We start from the raw sequence: 18,259 nt of genomic DNA on the forward strand, positions 1-18,259 counted from the left end.
AGGGTGACACTTTTCCAGTTATTATAAGCTCTGCTTTAAAGTCACAGGAAGAGGAAGCACTGATTCAAGTGCTAAGGACACACAAGACAGCTCTTGGGTGGTCCATAAGTGATCTTAAGGGCATTAGCCCAGCTAGATGCATGCACAAGATCCTATTGGAGGATAATGCCAAACCAGTGGTCCAACCACAGAGGAGGCTAAATCCAGCCATGAAGGAGGTGGTGCAGAAAGAGGTCACTAAATTACTAGAGGCTGGGATTATTTATCCTATTTCTGATAGCCCCTGGGTGAGCCCTGTCCAAGTTGTTCCCAAAAGGGAGGCATGACAGTGGTTCATAATGAAAAAAATGAACTGGTTCCTACAAGGACAGTCACAGGGTGGCGTATGTGTATTGACTACAGAAGGCTCAATACAGCCACCAGAAAGGATCATTTTCCTTTACCATTCATAGACCAAATGCTAGAAAGACTAGCTGGCCATGATTATTACTGCTTTTTGGATGGCTATTCAGGCTACAACCAAATTGCAGTAGATCCTCAGGACCAAGAGAAAACAGCATTCACCTGCCCTTCTGGCGTGTTTGCCTACAGGAGGATGCCTTTTGGTCTGTGCAATGCACCTGCAACCTTTCAGAGGTGCATGCTCTCTATCTTCTCAGATATGGTAGAGAAATTTCTGGAAGTCTTCATGGACGACTTTTCAGTATATGGAGACTCATTTAGCTCCTGTCTTAATCACCTAGCACTTGTCTTGAAAAGGTGCCAAGAGACTAACCTGGTTTTAAACTGGGAGAAATGTCACTTTATGGAGACTGAAGGAATTGTCCTTGGGCACAAAATTTCAAGCAGGGGAATAGAGGTGGATAAGGCAAAGGTAGAGGTAATTGAAAAATTACCACCACCTGCCAATGTTAAGGCAATCAGAAGCTTTCTGGGGCATGCAGGATTCTACAGAAGGTTCATAAAGGATTTTTCAAAAATTGTAAAACCTTTGAGTAACCTGCTAGCTGCTGACACACCATTTGTGTTTGACACACAGTGTCTGCAGGCATTTGAGACCCTGAAAGCTAAGCTGGTCACAGCACCAGTCATCTCTGCACCAGATTGGACATTGCCATTTGAACTAATGTGTGATGCCAGTGACCATGCCATTGGTGCAGTATTAGGACAGAGGCATAACAAGCTTCTGCATGTCATTTACTATGCCAGTCGTGTTCTAAATGACGCACAGAAGAACTACACAACCACAGAAAAAGAGTTACTTGCAGTGGTTTATGCCATTGACAAGTTTAGATCCTATCTAGTGGGATCCAAAGTAGTTGTGTACACTGACCATGCTGCTCTTAAATACTTACTCACAAAGCAGGATTCAAAACCCAGGCTTATAAGATGGGTGTTGCTTCTGCAAGAGTTTGATATAGAAATAAGAGACAGAAAAGGGACAGAGAATCAAGTGGCTGATCATCTGTCCCGAATAGAACCAGTAGCAGGGGCGTCCCTCCCTTCTACTGAGATTTCTGAGACTTTCCCAGATGAGCAACTCTTTGCCATCCAGGAAGCTCCATGGTTTGCAGATATTGCAAATTTTAAAGCTGTGAGGTTCATACCCAAAGAGTACAGCCACGTGCAGAGAAAGAAATTAATTTCAGATGCCAAGTACTACCTCTGGGATGAACCATATCTCTTTAAGAGATGTGCTGACGGAGTGATCCGCAGATGTGTACCCAGAGAAGAAGCACAAAGGATCCTATGGCACTGCCATAGATCACAGTACGGAGGACATTTTGGAAGTGAGCGAACAGCCACTAAAGTCCTCCAATGTGGCTTCTACTGGCCTACTCTCTATAAAGATTCCCGAGAGTTTGTGCGTAACTGTGACAGTTGCCAAAGAGCTGGTAACCTGCCTCATGGATATGCCATGCCTCAACAAGGGATATTAGAGATAGAATTGTTTGATGTATGGGGAATTGACTTCATGGGTCCATTCCCACCATCATACTCAAACACTTACATTCTGGTGGTAGTGGACTACGTGTCTAAGTGGGTAGAAGCAATTGCTACACCCACTAATGACACCAAGACTGTACTGAAATTCCTCCAGAAAAACATCTTCAGCAGGTTTGGTGTTCCCAGAGTACTAATCAGTGATGGGGGCACTCATTTCTGCAATAAACAGCTATACTCTGCTATGATTAGATATGGAATCAGCCATAAAGTGGCAACTCCGTATCATCCATAGACAAATGGGCAAGCTGAAGTCTCTAACAGAGAGCTAAAGAGAATCTTAGAGCGGACTGTAATAGCCCGAAGAAAGGATTGGGCAAAGAGCTTGGATGATGCTCTGTGGGCGTACAGAACAGCATTCAAGACTCCTATAGGAACCTCTCCATACCAACTGGTGTATGGGAAGGCCTGTCATTTGCCTGTGGAACTGGAACATAAAGCCTACTGGGCAACCAGATTCCTAAATATGGATGCACAGTTAGCTGGTGAAAAAAGATTACTCCAGCTAAATGAGCTAGAGGAGTTCAGACTCAATGCCTTTGAAAATGCAAAAATTTATAAGGAAAAGGCAAAGAAATGGCATGACAAAAAGTTGTCAACCAGAGTCTTTGAGCCAGGACAAAAAGTTCTGCTCTTCAACTCCAGGCTCAAATTGTTTCCAGGAAAACTTAAATCCCGGTGGAGGGGTCCGTATGTGATTACAGGAGTGTCACCATATGGATATGTTGAGCTTCAGGATATTGATTCTGACAAAAAGTTCATTGTTAATGGACAGAGAATCAAGCACTATCTTGAAGGAAATTTTGAGCAGGAATGCTCAAAACTGAGACTTGAGTGATTCTCAGTGAAAGTCCAGCTAAAGACAGTAAAGAAGCGCTTGCTGGGAGGCAACCCAGTCATTAGGAGGTTATATGATTTGTTCTTACAGAGGCAAGTATCAAAAATGAAGGAATTCACAGAGTTACAGAAGGATTCAGCTCAAAAAGCAGAGAAAATGAGCTTACTGGCGAAAAAACGCCAGTAAGGGGCATTTTGGGCGTTAAACGCCAGAATGGGTACCATTCTGGGCGTTTAACGCCAGTAATGGTACCATTTTGGGCGTTAAACGCCAGAATGGGCACCATTCTGGGCGTTTAACGCCAGGTGTGCAGCATCCTGGGCGTTCAGAAAAACGCCCAGTGATAAAGGATTTCTGGCGTTTAACGCCAGCCAGGGCACCTGGCTGGGCGTTAAACGCCCAAAAAGGGCACCAAATGGGCGTTAAACGCCAGAATGGGTGCCATTCTGGGCGTTTAACGCCAATAAGGTGGGGGGGGACCACAATTTTGTTTTCAAATCAGATTTTTTCAAACTTTCCTTTTCTTACCCATATTTTTCTACAAAAATACATTTCAATCCCTCATTATTCACTTTCAAATTTTCAAATATCTAAAATCACTCTTCAAATCTCTCAAATCATTCCCAAATTTTGTTCAAAAAATTCACCCTTTTCTCAATTTCTTTCCATATCTTCTCAAATCTCCTTTCAAATCTCTCTTTTTTTTCGAAAACTCCCCTCCCCACCTTATAAATTCACGTTTGTCCCCATCATTCCATCACACCATTCGAATTTCCTCTTCCTCCCCCTCTCTTCTCTCTTCTCTTTTGCTTGAGGACAAGCAAACCTCTAAGTTTGGTGTGCTTTTCCGTGATCACTAAGCCAAGATTTATCAAGATCATGGCTCCTAAGGGGAGATCTCAAACCAATTGCAAGAGGTTGGCTAGACTTTATTGGGCGTTCCATACTACCCACTAGCAACCGTTCTGAGGTCACCATCAAGAGGGCAGTGATGATTCATTGCATTATGCTTGGAAAAGAAGTGGAGGTCCATCATGTGATTGCTTGTGAGATTTACACAATTGCAAATAAGAATTCCACTGAAGCCAAACTGGCTTACCCAAGCTTGATCTCCTTGCTCTGTAAAGAGGCTGGGGTGAAGATGGGAGTAGATGAGTTCATACCCATTGAACACCCAATCACCAAGAAGCCAATGGAAGGACAAGTGCAAGACAACTCTATCAAGAGGAGGGCGCAGGAGTTCCTCCCTGAATTCCCAAGAATTGACTACTGGGCCAGCCTAGAAGCATCTATCACCAAGTTGCAAGAAACTATGGAGCAACTTAGGGAAGAACAGCAGAATCAGAACTGCATGCTCTGCAAATTGCTGAAGGAACAAGAGAAGCAGGGGCGTGAAATCCAAGAGATGAAACGCCAAAAGCTCTCCTCTCAAGCTGAGGGAGCATCCACTTCTCAAAATCAAGGTTGTTGAGTCCTAACTCTGTGAAAACCTCTATCATTAGGAGCCTATTTTTTTTTTCGTTTTTCTAGTTTCATCTTATATCTATATTTGAGTCTCGTTCTTAATTCATAATTGATAAAATTTATGCCTTAAAGTTATGAATGTCCTATGAATCCATCACCTCTCTTAAATGAAAAATGCTTTAATCACAAAAGAACAAGAAGTACAGGATTTCGAATTTATCTCTGAAACTAGTTGAATTAGTTTGATGTGGTGACAATACTTTTTGTTTTCTGAATGAATGCTTGAACAGTGCATATGTCTTTTGAATTTGTTGTTTTAAGAATGTTAAAATTGTTGGCTCTTGAAAGAATGATGGAAAAGGAGAACTGTTATTGAGGATCTGAAAAATCATCAGAGTGATTCTTGAAGCAGGAAAAAGCAGTGAAAAAAAAATTTTCGAAAAAAGAAGAAGAAAAGAAAAGAAAAAAAAAGGGGAAAGAAAGAAATAAAGTTGTGAACCAAGGCAAAAAGAGTGTGCTTAAGAACCCTGGACACCTCTAATTGGGGACTTTAGCAAAGCTGAGTCACAATCAAAAAAAAGGTTCACCCAATTATGTGTCTGTGGCATGAATGTATCCGGTGGTAATACTGGAAGACAGAGTGCCTTGGGCCACAGCCAAGACTCATACACTAGCTATGTTCAAGAATCATTATACTTAACTAGGAGAATCAATAACACTATCTGAGTTCTGAGTTCTCATAGATGCCAATCATTCTGAACTTCAAAGGATAGAGTGAGATGCCAAAACTATTTGGAGGCAAAAAGTTACTAGTCCCGCTCATCTAATTTGAAACTATGTTTCTTTGATATTTTGGAGTCTATAGTATATTCTCTTCTTTTTATCCTATTTTGATTTTCAGTTGCTTGGGGGCAAGCAACAATTTAAGTTTGGTGTTGTGATGAGCGGATAATTTATACACTTTTTGGCATTGTTTTTAGTATATTTTTAGTATGATTTAGTTAGTTTTTAGTATGTTTTTATTAGTTTTTAGTTAAAATTCACTTTTCTGGACTTTACTATGAGTTTGTGTGTTTTTCTGTGATTTCAGGTATTTTCTGGCTGAAATTGAGGGTCCTGAGCAAAAATCTGATTCAGAGACCAAAAAGGACTGCAGATGCTGTTGGATTCTGACCTCCCTGCACTCGAAGTGGATTTTCTGGAGCTACAGAAGCCCAATTGGCGCGCTCTCAACGGCGTTGGAAAGTAGACATCCTGGGCTTTCCAGCAATATATGATAGTTTATACTTTGCCCAAGATTTGATGGCCCAAACCGGCGTAGCAATTCGGCCTCAGAAATTCCAGCGTTAAACGCCGGAACTGGCATAAAACTTGGAGTTAAACGCCCAAACTGGCATGAAAGCTGGCGTTTAACTCCAGAAAAGGTCTCTACACGAAAATGCTTCATTGCTCAGCCCAAGCACACACCAAGTGGACCCAGAAGTGGATTTTTACGTTATTTACTCATTTCTGTACACCCTAGGTTACTAGTTTACTATTAATAGGATCTTTTGACATTGTACCTGCACCTCATGATACTTTACACGTTTCTTTGTGTACTTTCTACAGCATGAGTCTCTAAACCCCATGGTTGGGGGTGAGGAGCTCTGCTGTGTCTTGATGGATTAATGCAATTACTACTGTTTCTCATTCAATCATGCTTGCTTCCATTCTAAGATAATACTTGTTCTTAATCCGGATGAATGTGATGATCCGTGACAATCATCATCATTCTCAACCATGAACGTGTGCCTGACAACCACCTCCGTTCTACCTTAGATTGAGTAGTTATCTCTTGGATTCTTTAATCAGAATCTTCGTGGTATAAGCTAGAACTGATGGCGGCATTCAAGAGAATCCGGAAGGTCTAAACCTTGTTTGTGGTATTCCGAGTAGGATTCAATGACTGAATGACTGTGACGTGCTTCAAACTCCTAGCAGGCGGGGCGTTAGTGACAGACGCAAAAGTATCGATGGATATTATTCCGGCCTGACCGAGAACCGACAGCTGAATTCCGCTATGCTGTGACAGAGCATATGCAATCGCTTTCACTGAGAGGATGGGAGGTAGCCATTGACAACGGTGAAACCCTACATACAGCTTGCCATGGAAGGAGCCTTGCGTGCTTGAAGAAGGAGACAGTAGGAAAGCAGAGATTCAGAGGATGGAGCATCTCCAAACCCCAACCTATTCTCCATTACTGCAATACAAGTAACCATTTCATGTTCTTCTGCTTTTTACAATCAATCCTGATAATTTCTGATATCCTGACTAAGATTTACAAGATAACCATAGCTTGCTTCAAGCCGACAATCTCCGTGGGATCGACCCTTGCTCACGCAAGGTATTACTTGGACGACCCAGTGCACTTGCTGGTTAGTTGTGCGGGATTGAAAAAGTGTGATTGCAATTTCGTGCACCAAGTTTTTGGCGCCGTTGCCGGGGATTGTTCGAGTTTGGACAACTGACGGCATATCTTGTTGCTTAGATTAGGACTGTTTATTTTTGTTGGTTTAGAGTCTTTTAGTTGAGTCTAGTTTCATATTTTAAGTTTGGTGTCAATTGCATGCTTTTGTTTTTCTTTTAATTTTCGATTTTGCATGTTCTTAGTCCCTTTTTGATTCATAAAAATTCTAAGTTTGGTGTCCTCTTTGTGTTTTTCTTTTAAAATTTTCGAAAATTAGTGTTTGATTTTCTAAAAATTTTAAGTTTGGTGTCTTTTTGTTGTTTTTCTCTTTCCTCTTTTCAAAATCAAATCTTTTTCATAAAATTTTTCAATCATATCTCTCTAATTGCTATTTTCAAAATCTTTTTAATTAACTCATTGATTCAGTTTTCAATTTGCTTTGATCTTATTTTCTTTTTTGATTTTCGAATTTTATTTTAATTTTATTTTGTTTTATTCTATTTTTTTCGTAAATTTAAAAAAAAAAAACAAGATTTATCTCTTTGCAATCATTATCATTTCCCTCTTGTCCATTATGGACATAAGAGGGATTGATCAGTCCAAAAGGACTCTGGGGTCATATGCTAACCCCATTACAGCTGCATATGGGAGTAGCATCTGTACACCTCCCATCAAAGCAAGCATCTTTGAGCTAAATCCTCAACTCATTATCATAGTGCAGCAAAATTGCCAGTATTCCGGTCTTCCACAGGAAGAACCTACTGAGTTTCTGGCACAGTTCTTACAAATTGCTGACACAGTACATGATAAAGAGGTGGATCAGGATGTCTACAGACTATTACTGTTTCCATTTGCTGTAAAAGATCAAGCTAAAAGGTGGTTAAATAACCAACCTACAGCAAGCATAAAGACATGGAAACAGTTGTCAGACAAATTCCTGAATCATTTTTACCCTCCAAAGAGGATGACACAGCTAAGGCTGGACATTCAAGGCTTTAAACAAGAGGATAATGAATCCCTTTACAATGCCTGGGAGAGGTATAGAGGTATGCTAAGGAAATGTCCCTCTGAAATGTTTTCAGAGTGGGTACAGTTAGACATTTTCTACTATGGGCTTACAGAAAAAGCTCAGATGTCTTTAGACCACTCAGCTGGTGGATCTATACACATGAGAAAGACAATTGAAGAAGCTCAAGAGCTTATAGACACTGTTGCTAGAAACCAATATTTGTACTCTAGCAATGAGTTCTCTCCAGAAGAGGAAGTCATGGCAGTAGTCACCGACTCTAATCCTCAAGAACAGATAATTGAGCTTAATCAACAACTACTCCTGATGACAGAACAGTTAGCAGAATTTAAAGAGATGCTCCATGAAACTAAAGTTGCTAACAAGAGCATAGAACTACAGTTGAATCAGGCAAAACAGCAAATATCTAAACAGATAACAGAGGAGTGTCAAGCAGTTCAATTAAGGAGTGGGAAGACACTGAATACCACTGCTCAAAAGAATAAAAAGCCAAACAGGGAACAATTGACAGAGGATAACCAAACCACTGTTCAAAATCCCTCTAAGGACAGTAAGAGCCCAGAGAGGAATGTTATTGGCGTTCAAACGCCAGAAAGGGAAGGAAAGCTGGAGTTAAACGCCCATTCCTTGCCCAGTTCTGGCGTTCAAACGCCAGAAAAGGGGGAAAAGTTGGCGTTAAACGCCCAATTTCCACCCAATCCTGGCGTTCAGACGCCAAGGGGAGATCAGACACCTGAGAGTGCTGACAGTAATCCCTCTAACAAGGCTTCTTCAACCACTTCTGTAAGGAATAAACCTGCAGCATCTAAGGTTGAAGAATATCAAGCCAAGATGCCTTATCCTCAGCAACTCCGCAAAGCAGAACAGGATAAGCAATTTGCCCGCTTTGCAGACTATTTAAGGACTCTTGAAATAAAGATTCCGTTTGCAGAGGCACTTGAGCAAATACCTTCTTATGCTAAGTTCATGAAGGAAATCTTAAGTCATAAGAAGGATTGGAGAGAAACTGAAAAAGTGTTTCTCACTGAAGAATGCAGTGCAGTCATTCTGAAAAGCTTACCAGAAAAGCTTCAAGATCCTGGAAGCTTTCTGATACCATGCACATTAGAAGGCACTTGCACCAAGACAGCCCTATGTGATCTTGGAGCAAGCATCAATCTAATACCTGCATCCACTATCAGAAAGCTTGGGTTGACTGGAGAAGTCAAACCAACCAGGATATGCCTCCAACTTGCTGATGGCTCCATTAAACATCCATCAGGCATAATAGAGGATATGATTGTCAAGGTTGGGCCATTTGCCTTTCCAACTGACTTTGTGGTGCTGAAAATGGAGGAGCACAAGAGTGCAACTCTCATTCTAGGAAGACCATTCCTAGCAACTGGACGAACTCTCATTGATGTACTAAAAGGGGAAGTAACCTTGAGAGTCAATGAGGATGAGTTCAAGTTAAATGCTGTAAAAGCTATGCAGCATCCAGACACACCAAATGACTGCATGGGCGCTGACATCATTGACTCTCTGGTAGAAGAGATCAATATGGCTGAAGGCCTAGAATCAGAGCTTGAAGACATCTTCAAAGATGCTCAACCTGATCAAGAAGAACCAGAGGAGGCAAGGGAATTTTCGAAAATTCCTCAGGAAGAGGATAAGCCTCCTAAGCCTGAACTCAAACCACTACCACCATCCCTGAAATATGCATTTCTGGGAGAGGGTGACACTTTTCCAGTGATTATAAGCTCTGCTTTAAAGTCACAGGAAGAGGAAGCACTGATTCAAGTGCTAAGGACACACAAGACAGCTCTTGGGTGGTCCATAAGTGATCTTAAGGGCATTAGCCCAGCTAGATGCATGCACAAGATCCTATTGGAGGATAATGCCAAACCAGTGGTCCAACCACAGAGGAGGCTAAATCCAGCCATGAAGGAGGTGGTGCAGAAAGAGGTCACTAAATTACTAGAGGCTGGGATTATTTATCCTATTTCTGATAGCCCCTGGGTGAGCCCTGTCCAAGTTGTTCCCAAAAAGGGAGGCATGACAGTGGTTCATAATGAAAAAAATGAACTGGTTCCTACAAGGACAGTCACAGGGTGGCGTATGTGTATTGACTACAGAAGGCTCAATACAGCCACCAGAAAGGATCATTTTCCTTTACCATTCATAGACCAAATGCTAGAAAGACTAGCTGGCCATGATTATTACTGCTTTTTGGATGGCTATTCAGGCTACAACCAAATTGCAGTAGATCCTCAGGACCAAGAGAAAACAGCATTCACCTGCCCTTCTGGCGTGTTTGCCTACAGGAGGATGCCTTTTGGTCTGTGCAATGCACCTGCAACCTTTCAGAGGTGCATGCTCTCTATCTTCTCAGATATGGTAGAGAAATTTCTGGAAGTCTTCATGGACGACTTTTCAGTATATGGAGACTCATTTAGCTCCTGTCTTAATCACCTAGCACTTGTCTTGAAAAGGTGCCAAGAGACTAACCTGGACACCTCTAATTGGGGACTTTAGCAAAGCTGAGTCACAATCTGAAAAGGTTCACCCAGTTATGTGTCTGTGGCATGTATGTATCCGGTGGTAATACTGGAAAACAGAGTGCTTAGGGCCACGGCCAAGACTCATAAAGTAGCTGTGTTCAAGAATCAACATACTAAACTAGGAGAATCAATAACACTATCTGAATTCTGAGTTCCTATAGATACCAATCATTCTGAACTTCAAAGGATAAAGTGAGATGCCAAAACTGTTCAGAAGCAAAAAGCTAATAGCCCCGCTCATCTAATTAAGACTGATCTTCACAGATGTTTTTGGAATTCATTGTATATTCTCTTCTTTTTATCCTACTTTATTTTTAGTTGCTTGGGGACAAGCAACAATCTAAGTTTGGTGTTGTGATGAGCGGATAATTTATACGCTTTTTGGCATTGTTTTTACTTAATTTTTAGTATGATTTAGTTGGTTTTTAGTATATTTTTTAGTTTTTAATTAAAAATCACATTTCTGAACTTTACTATGAGTTTGTGTGTTTTTCTATGATTTCAGGTATTTTTTGGCTGAAATTGAGGGAGCTGAGCAAAAATCTGATTCAGGCTGAAAAAGGACTGCTGATGCTGTTAGATTCTGACCTCCCTGCACTCAAAGTAGATTTTCTAGAGCTACAGAACTCCAAATAGCGCGCTCTCAATTGCGTTGGAAAGTAGACATCCAGGGCTTTCCAGAAATATATAATAGTCTATACTTTGCTTAAGGATAGACGATGTAAACTGGCGTTCAACGCCAGTTTCATGTTGCAGTCTGGCGTCCAGCGCCAGAAACAAGTTACAAGTTGGAGTTCAACGCCAGAAACAGGTTACAACCTGGCGTTGAACGCCCAAAATAGCCCAGGCACGTGAGAAGCTTAAGTCTCAGCCCCAGCACACACCAAGTGGGCCCCAGAAGTGGATTTCTGCGCTATCTATCATAGTTTACTCATTTTCTGTAAACCTAGGTTACTAGTTTACTATTTGAACAACTTTTAGAGACTTATTTTGTATCGCATGACGTCTATAGAACTGGATTTTATATTCCTTGGCCGCATGAGTCTCTAAACTCCATTGTTGGGGGTGAGGAGCTCTGCAGCGTCTCGATGAATTAATGCAATTGTTTCTATTTCTCTATTCAAACGTGTGTGTTCCTATCTAAGATGTTCATTCGCGCTTAATTATGAAGAAGGTGATGATCCGTGACACTCATCACCTTCCTCAATCCATGAACGTGTGCCTGACAACCACCTCCGTTCTACATCAAATTGAATGGGCTTTTCTTAGATTCCTTAATCAGAATCTTCGTGGTATAAGCTAGAATTGATGGCGGCCGCTCCTGAGGATCCAGAAAGTCTAAACCTTGTCTGTGGTATTCCGAGTAGGATTCAAGGATTGAATGGCTGTGACGAGCTTCAAACTCGCGATTGCTGGGCGTGATGACAAGCGCAAAAGGATCAATGGATCCTATTCCAATATGATCGAGAACCAACAGCTGATTAGCCGTGCTGTGACAGAGCATTTGGACCGTTTTCACTGAGAGGATGGGAGGTAGCCACTGACAATGGTGACACCCTACATACAGCTTGCCATGGAGGGAACTTTGCACTTTTCCATGGATGGAATATTACATTACAGAAATTCAGAAGACAAAGCATCTCCAAAACTCCAACATATTCTCCATTATTGCATTACAAGTAATTAATTCACGCTCTTTTATTTTTCTAATAATTCCAACTGATAATTTTAATTAATATCCTGACTAAGAATAATAAAATAAACATAGCTTGCTTCAAACCAATAATCTCCGTGGGATCGACCCTTACTCACGTAAGGTATTACTTGGACGACCCAGTGCACTTGCTGGTTAGTGGTACGAGATCATAAGAAATCTTGATTTTGATATTGAGATTAGAATTTCGTGCACCAGTGATCAGCTACTTGGTTATCTGTCCGTTTTCTATCTCTTATTTCTAAATCAAACTCTTACAGAAGCAACACCCATCTTATGAGTCTGGGTTTTGAATCCTGCTTTGTGAGGAGATATTTTAGAGCAGCATGGTCAGTGTACACGATCACTTTTGATCCTACTAAATAGGATCTGAACTTGTCAATGGCAAAAACCACTGCAAGCAACTCCTTTTCTGTGGTTGTGTAATTCTTCTGTGCATCATTTAAAACATGGCTAGCATAATAAATGACATGCAGGAGCTTGTCATGCCTCTGTCCTAATACTGCACCAATGGCATGGTCACTAGCGTCACACATTAGTTCGAATGGTAATGTCCAGTCCGTTGCAGAAATGACTGGCGCTGTGACCAGCTTAGCTTTCAGAGTCTCAAAGACCTGTAAACACTCTGTGTCAAAGACAAATGGTGTGTCAGTGGCTAGCAGATTGCTCAGAGGTTTTGCAATTTTTGCAAAATCCATTATAAACCTCTTATTGAATCCTACATGTCCCAGAAAGCTTCTGATTGCCTTAACATTGGCAAGGGGTGGTAATTTTTCAATTACCTCTACATTATCTTGATCCACCTCATTCCCTTGTTTGAAATTTTGTGCCCAAGGACAATTCCTTCAGTCACCATAAAGTGACATTTTTTCCAATTTAAAACCAGGTTAGTCTCTTGGCACATTTTCAGAACAAGTGCTAGATGGTCAAGACAGGAGCTGAATGAGTCTCCAAATACTGAGAAGTCATCCATGAAGACTTCTAGAAATTTCTCTACCATATCAGAGAAGATAGAGAGCATGCATCTCTGAAAGGTTGCAGGTGCATTGCACAGTCCAAATGGCATCCTTCTGTAGGCGAATACTCCAGATGGACATGTGAATGCTGTTTTTTCTTGGTCATGGGGATCTACTGTAATTTGGTTGTAACCTGAATAGCCATCCAAAAAGCAGTAGTAATCATGACCTTCTAGTCTCTCTAGCATCTAGTCTATGAATGGTAAAGGAAAATGATCCTTTCTGGTGGCTGTATTGAGCCTTCTGTAGTCAATACACATATGCCATCCTGTAACTGTTCTTGTAGGAACCAGTTCATTCTTTTCATTATGAACCATTGTCATGCCTCCCTTCTTGGGGACAACTTGGACAGGGCTTACTCAGGGGCTATCAGAAATAGGATAGATAATTCCAGCCTCTAGTAATTTAGTGACGGGCTCCAGGCAGTTCATTCATTTGACCGTATACTAGAGCAACTTTTGATTCTCCAATAGTTTTTTCATTAATTACTCCGGATTCTTTCATTTCCATGTAAAGATCATTTCCCTCACGAGTACACTCCCCCACTCCGCCAAATACGGATACACCGCCTCTTTCTGCACCACCTCCTTCATGGCCAGATTCAGCTTAGCGTCATCCTCCAATAGGATCTTGTGCATGCATCTGGCTGGGCTAATGCCCTTAAGATCACTTATGGACCACCCAAGAGCTTTCTTGTGTGTCCTTAGCACCTGAATTAGTGCTTTCTCTTCCTGTGGCTCTAAAGCGGAGCTTATGATCACGGGAAAAGTGTCATCCTTTCCTAGAAATGCATATTTTAGGGATGGTGGTTGTGGTTTGAGCTCGGGTTTAGGAGGCTTCTCCTCTTCCTGAGGAGTTTTCAGAGGCTCTTTTGTTTTCTCTGGTTCCTCCATATTAGGCAGAACATCTTTAAAATGTCCTCTTGCTCTTATTCGAGACTCTCAGTCATATTGACCTCTTCCACTAGAGAGTCAATAATATCAACACTCATGTAGTCGTTTGGGGTGTTTGGATGTTACATAGCATTGACAACATTCAACTTAAACTCATCTTCATTGACTCTCAGGGTCACTGATGAGCGGATAATTTATACGCTTTTTGGCATTGTTTTTAGTATGTTTTTAGTATGATTTAGTTAGTTTTTAGTATATTTTTATTAGTTTTTAGTTAAAATTCACTTTTCTAGATTTTACTATGAGTTTGTGTGTTTTTCTGTGATTTCAGGTATTTTCTGGCTGAAATTGAGGGACCTGAGCAAAAATCTGATTCAGAGACTGAAAAGGACTGCAGATGCTGTTGGATTCTGACCTCCATGCACTTGAAGTGGATTTTCTGGAGCTACAGAAGCCTAATTGGCGCGCTTTCAACGGCATTGGAAAGTAGACATTCTGGGCTTTCCATCAATGTATAATAGGCAATACTTTGTCCGAGATTTGATGGCCCAAACCGGCGTTTCAAATCAGCTCAAAACTGCCCGACGTTTAACGCCGGAACTGGCACAAGAATGGGAGTTAAACGCCCAAACTGGCACAAAAGCTGGTGTTTAACTCCAAGAAGAGTCTCTACACGAAAATGCTTCAATACTCAGCCCAAACACACACCAAGTGGGCCCGGAAGTGGATTTTTATGTCATTTACTCATCTTTGTAATTCTTAAGCTACTAGTTCCCTATAAATAGGACCTCTTACTATTGTATTTTCATATCTTGGTAGCTATCTTTAGTCTTATGCTATCTTAGATCATTGGGAGGCTGGCCATTCGGCCATGCCTAGACCTTGTTCTTATGTATTTTCAACGGTGGAGTTTCTGCACACCATAGATTAAGGTGTGGAGCTCTGCTGTACCTCGAGTATTAATGCAATTACTATTATTCTTCTATTCAATTCAGCTTATTCTTATTCCAAGATATTCATTCGCTCTCAAGAACTTGATGAATGTGATGATTATGTGACGCTCATCATCATTCTCACTTATGAACGCGTGATTGACAACCACTGCCGTTCTACAAGCAACAAGGCTGTAATGTTTATCTCTTAGATTCTTTAACCAGAATCTTCGTGGTATAAGCTAGAATTGATGGCGGCATTCAAGAGAATCCGGAAGGTCTAAACCTTGTCTGTGGTATTCTGAGTAGGATTCAATGATTGAATGACTGTGACGAGCTTCAAACTCGCGATTGTGGGGCGTTAGTGACAGACGCAAAAGAATCACTGGATTCTATTCCGACATGATCGAGAACCGACAGCTGGATAGCCGTGCCGTGACAGGGTGCATTGAACATTTCCACTGAGAGGACGGGACTGTAGCCATTGACAACGGTGATGCCCAACATACAGCTTGCCATGGAAAGGAGTAAGAAGGATTGGATGAAGACAGTAGGAAAGCAGAGAGACGGAAGGGACAAAGCATCTCCATTCGCTTATCTGAAATTCTCACCAATGAAATACATAAGTATCTCTATCTTTATCTTTTATTCATATATCATCCATAACCATTTGAATCTGCCTGACTAAGATTTACAAGGTGACCATAGCTTGCTTCATACCAACAATCTCTGTGGGATCGACCCTTACTTGCGTAAGGTTTATTACTTGGACGACCCAGTGCACTTGTTGGTTAGTTGTGCGAAGTTGTGTTTATGCCATGGTATTGAGCACCAAGTTTTTGGATTCATTACCGGGGATTATTTGAGTTGTGAAAAGTAGAGATCACAATTTCGTGTACCAAGTTTTTGGCGCCGTTGCCGGGGATTGTTTCGAGTATGGACAACTGACGGTTCATCTTGTTGCTTAGATTAGGTATTTTTAAGAGTTCTTAAGAATGAATTCTAGTGTTTCAAGGTGATGATCTTATCATCACCAAAGCTGATTGATTCTCATCAATTTAGCTCTTGAATGCAATGTCCTGCTGAAGCTTGGCTATCCATGTCTAATTCCTTTAGACTGAAGCTTTAGACTAACATTGCATGATTCCTGGAATTCTCATTAAGAATTTTGATGCCTTTATTTTCTTTTCCACTTAATTTTCGAAAAAAAAAACCAAAAAAATTTACAAAATCATAAAAACCAAAAATATTTTATGTTTCTTGTTGAGTCTAGTGTCACATTTTAAGTTTGGTGTCTTGCATGCATTGTTTATTTGATCTTGGTTCTATTTTCAAGTCAATAATACAGGGAACTGAAGGTTCAGTACATGCAGCAGAGGAATTATACAGAAAAAGCTGGGCGTTCAAAATGCCCAGTGAAGAAGGCAGACTGGCGTTTAAACGCCAGCCAGGGTGCCTGGCTGGGCGTTTAACGCCCAAAAGGGTAGAGGTTTGGGCGTTAAACGCTAGAATGTGCACCATTCTGGGCGTTTAACGCCAGGATGGCACAAGAGGGAAGATTCTGTTTTTAATGCAAATTTTTTTTAAGTTTTCAAAATTTTTCAAAATCAAATCTTTTTCAAATCATATCTTTTCAATCAAATGTTTTCAAAATCAATTTCTTTCCTTTTTCAAAGATACTTGCTATCAATTAATGATTTGATTCAACATTTCAAGTATGTTGCCTTTTCTGATGAGAAAGGTTTAATGTTTGAATCATATCTTTTCTTGTTAGCCAAGTCATTAATTTTTAAAATCAAATCATTTTAAATTGTTTTTCAAATCATATCTTTTCAATCATATCTTTTTAATCACATCTTTTTCAAAAAAATTTTCAATCATATCTTCTTCAAAATCTTTTTCAAAATGATTTTTAAAATCTTTTTAATTAATTTTCGAAAAAAAAATCTCTTTTCCTCTTCTCACATCCTTCTATTTATGGAGTACCACTCTTCCTCAATGCACAATTCGAACTCTATCTCACTAAGTTCGAATTCTTCTACCTCTTCCTTCTATTTTTCTTTTCCTCTGATACCTCAAGGAATCTCTATACTGTGACATAGAGGATTCCATACTTTCTTGTTCTCTTCTCTTTCATATGAGTAGGAGCAAAGACAAAAGCATTCTTGTTGAGGCTGACCCTGAACCTGAAAGGACCTTGAAGCGAAAGCTAAGAGAAGCTAAGGCACAACTCTCTGTAGAGGACCTAACAGAAATTTTCAAAGAAGAAGAACCCATGGCAGCCGAAAACAACAACAATGCCAACAATGCAAGGAAGGTGCTGGGCGACTTCACTGCACCTACTCCCGACTTCTATGGGAGAAGCATCTCTATCCCTGCCATTGGAGCAAACAACTTTAAGCTTAAGCCTCAACTAGTTTCTCTGATGCAACAGAATTGCAAGTTCCATGGACTTCCATTGGAAGATCCTCATCAGTTTTTAGCTGAATTCTTGCAAATCTGTGACACTGTCAAGACTAATGGGGTTGACCCTGAGGTCTACAGACTCATGCTATTCCCTTTTGCTGTAAGAGACAGAGCTAGGATATGATTGGACTCACAACTTAAAGAAAGCCTGAACTCTTGGGAAAAGCTAGTCAATGCCTTCTTGGCAAAGTTCTTTCCACCTCAAAAATTGAGTAAGCTTAGAGTGGAAGTCCAAACCTTCAGACAGAAGGAAGGTGAATCCCTCTATGAAGCTTGGGAAAGATACAAACAATTAATCAGAAAATGCCCCTCTGACATGCTTTCTGAATGGAGCATCATAGGTATTTTCTATGATGGTCTGTCTGAATGTCCAAGATGTCATTGGATAGCTCTGCTGGAGGATCTCTTCATCTAAAGAAGACGCCTACAGAAGCTCAAGAACTAATTGAAATGGTTGCAAATAACCAATTCATGTACACTTCTGAAAGGAATCTTGTGAACAATGGGACAAATCAGAAGAAAGAAGTTCTTGAGATTGATACTATGAATGCCATATTGGCTCAGAACAAGATATTGACTCAGCAAGTCAATTTGATTTCTCAAAGTCTGTCTGGAATGCAAGCTGCACCAGGCAGTACTAAGGATGCTTCATCTGAAGAAGAAGCTTATGATCCTGAGAACCCTTCAATGGAAGAGCTGAATTACATGGGAGAACCCTATGGAAACACCTATAATTCTTCATGGAGAAATCATCCAAATTTTTCATGGAAGGATCAACAGAGACCTCAACAAGGTTTCAACAACAATAATGGTGGAAGAAACAGGTTTAGCAATGGCAAGCCTTTTCCATCATCTTCTCAGCAACAGACAGAGAATTCTAAGCAGAACCACTCTGACTTAGCAACCATGGTCTCTGAT

General features: G+C 40.7%; 1 non-coding gene across 1 annotated transcript; it reads right to left on the reverse strand.

Annotated features, from left to right (window-relative positions):
- Positions 1-17,555: 17,555 nt before the first annotated feature.
- Positions 17,556-17,663, reverse strand: LOC130947542 (small nucleolar RNA R71). The gene has a single exon (XR_009072710.1). It is a non-coding gene; the product is annotated as a small nucleolar RNA R71 (small nucleolar RNA).
- Positions 17,664-18,259: the final 596 nt, after the last annotated feature.

Source organism: Arachis stenosperma, chromosome 1, assembly GCF_014773155.1.
Source record: "Arachis stenosperma cultivar V10309 chromosome 1, arast.V10309.gnm1.PFL2, whole genome shotgun sequence".
Classification (NCBI taxonomy): domain Eukaryota; kingdom Viridiplantae; phylum Streptophyta; class Magnoliopsida; order Fabales; family Fabaceae; genus Arachis; species Arachis stenosperma.